Here is a 2,176-nt window from a genome sequence, read left to right on the forward strand (position 1 = left end):
AGAACACTTTCTTGCAGGATCAAGAAAGGGATGAAGTACTGGTTTATACAATCTACTGTTGTATGTAGCCTGAAAATAGTACTTTTCATTTAAAAAAAAAAAAGTCAAGAAGAACATGAGCGCTCTCTGCTATGGGGACCTTGGATTTACCTGAAGAAAGTAAAACATAAACTCAGGTCCATGGATGTCTTTAAAAAATACCCAAACTGCCTAGGCCATCAGCAGAACGGAGTGTCCTGGGACAAGGATGAGGCCCCGCTAGACTCAAACTGCAGCTGTAGGTCTGAGCGCTGAGGGGCCTCTGTGGAAAGTCCTGCAGATGGAGGCCTTGCCTTGGCTTGGCCCACCCCAGGATAGCAAGGGGAGCTTGGCCAACCCTCAGCCTGGGCCTCTGGGCACAGGCGATGTTCGGGTTCCTCAGGCGAGGCAGGCACGGGCCCACTCACAGGCCCACCTGTGCCCCTGGCTTCACGTGGACTCGAGGGTGGGAGCAGGTTGTGGTTGGTGGGCATGAAGAAATACAGCTGCTGGCTGGGGGTGTGGTTGTCACACGGGCTGCTCAGCCCCAGCGTCCACTCGAAGTCCAACAGTTGCCCCATAAAGTTGAAGTTGGGTGAGATGTTGGACTTTTTCCTCTTGACAAAGTCATAGGCATCAGTGAGTGACAAGTTCATCTTCTGTATAAGGTAGGCCACAGTGACCGTCACTGAGCGGCTGATGCCTGCCAGGCAGTGCACCAGGACACCACACTTCCTTGAGCGGGCCTCATCGATGAAGCTGATGGCTCGGGGAAGAACTATGAGAGGTTCTGGCTCCAGTGGTCAGAGATGAGGATCTGCTTGGAGGTGAACTCGCCGCCGTGTTCGAAGGCAGTGGACAGGTAGGGCGTGACATTGAGGATGTACTTGATGCCGTCTTTACTTGCCAAGCACGTCAAGGTTGGTGTAGTTCTTGGCACGGCCAAGGCAGATGTAGCGCAGGCTCTGGACGGGGAAAGCCGGTTGGCTGGATGGCACAGGGCTGCCGTCCGACTCGGTGGCACTGCTGGGCTGCTCTCGATCGGACTCCCTGTAGGAACTGATGCGGAGGGCCCCCAGGCCCAGCGCTGAGGTGGATGGCGAGCTGCTCAGCCAGGACCAGCTGTCCACATTGGTCACGGCAGTGCTCTGAGTACTCTGTCTGGAACTTGTTAAAACCACCTTGGAGGTAGTAGGCCTGGCAGCCGTCGTCTCGCAGCTTTTGCAGGAGCAGGCCCAAGCACCGAGGCGAGGGCGCCGGGTTCTGGCTGCCACTCGGCCTCGGCCTCATAGAGCAGCACAGTGGCCGCCTTACTGCGCGTGGTGAAGCGCTCCTTGTCGGCGGCGTCGGGGTCGATGGAGAGAATGCGCAGGTTGTCCTAGTGCCGGCGGTGCAACATGAGGCCCGAGATGGTCAGGGTGATGGCCGTCTCGATGTGCGATGACTCGGAATGCTCGTGAGGCCAGCAGTGGAGCTGCAGCAAGGACACTCCGCCGTGCGCCTCCAGCTCCTCCTGCAGCCATTAGGCGCTCTCGCCCTACACGGCTCCAGCACCCGTCGCCGCTCCCGCGCGGGTGCCAGCTTGGAACTCCAGTCTCTGACGCCCCCAAGGGGACATGTGCGTTCTCGCTGGGGGACTGCGGAGCTGGTTTTTCATGGGAAGCGCTGGTGGCTCTGGCCGGGGCTGGGCAGCCCTTCCCAGGTATGGCGCCCTGGCCGCGCGGTCCCAGCAGCGTCCCTGGGAGTCCACTTCCCTCCGAGCTGCGCTCCCACTGCCCAGGCCTTTAGGCCTCATATTTTTCTCTTGCTGTGAATACAGATGTGATAGTTGGAGTTGTGGCAGTAATCTTATGGTTATGAGGCCAAAACAACTCTAGAGATACCAGCCCTAACTAATGCCCAGCATCTGCCTAACATCATATTTTTTGTTTTTTTGACAAAAATAACCTGCTTTTTGTTTATTTAAACTTTTTGTGACTTGTAGCTGAAAACATTCCTAACTGATACAGAGACCAAAGTAAATAATTGAGGAAACAGAAAAACAAACAAAACTCTCACAATTCACTCAAATCTATTTAATATTCTTAGAGAAATTGAGTATTGATTAATTGTTCTTCCCAAAGAGAATGTATTTTTATTAGTTTCTTATTTATCTTTT

General features: G+C 54.3%; 1 pseudogene across 1 annotated transcript; it reads right to left on the reverse strand.

Annotated features, from left to right (window-relative positions):
* Positions 1-218: 218 nt before the first annotated feature.
* LOC102890725 lies at positions 219-1,636 on the reverse strand (annotated as a pseudogene). The gene has a single exon (XR_001516640.1). The product of XR_001516640.1 is annotated as a dual specificity protein phosphatase 7 pseudogene (transcript).
* Between the last annotated feature and the right edge of the window lie 540 nt (positions 1,637-2,176).

Source organism: Pteropus alecto, unplaced genomic scaffold, assembly GCF_000325575.1.
Source record: "Pteropus alecto unplaced genomic scaffold, ASM32557v1 scaffold121, whole genome shotgun sequence".
Classification (NCBI taxonomy): Eukaryota; Metazoa; Chordata; class Mammalia; order Chiroptera; family Pteropodidae; genus Pteropus; species Pteropus alecto.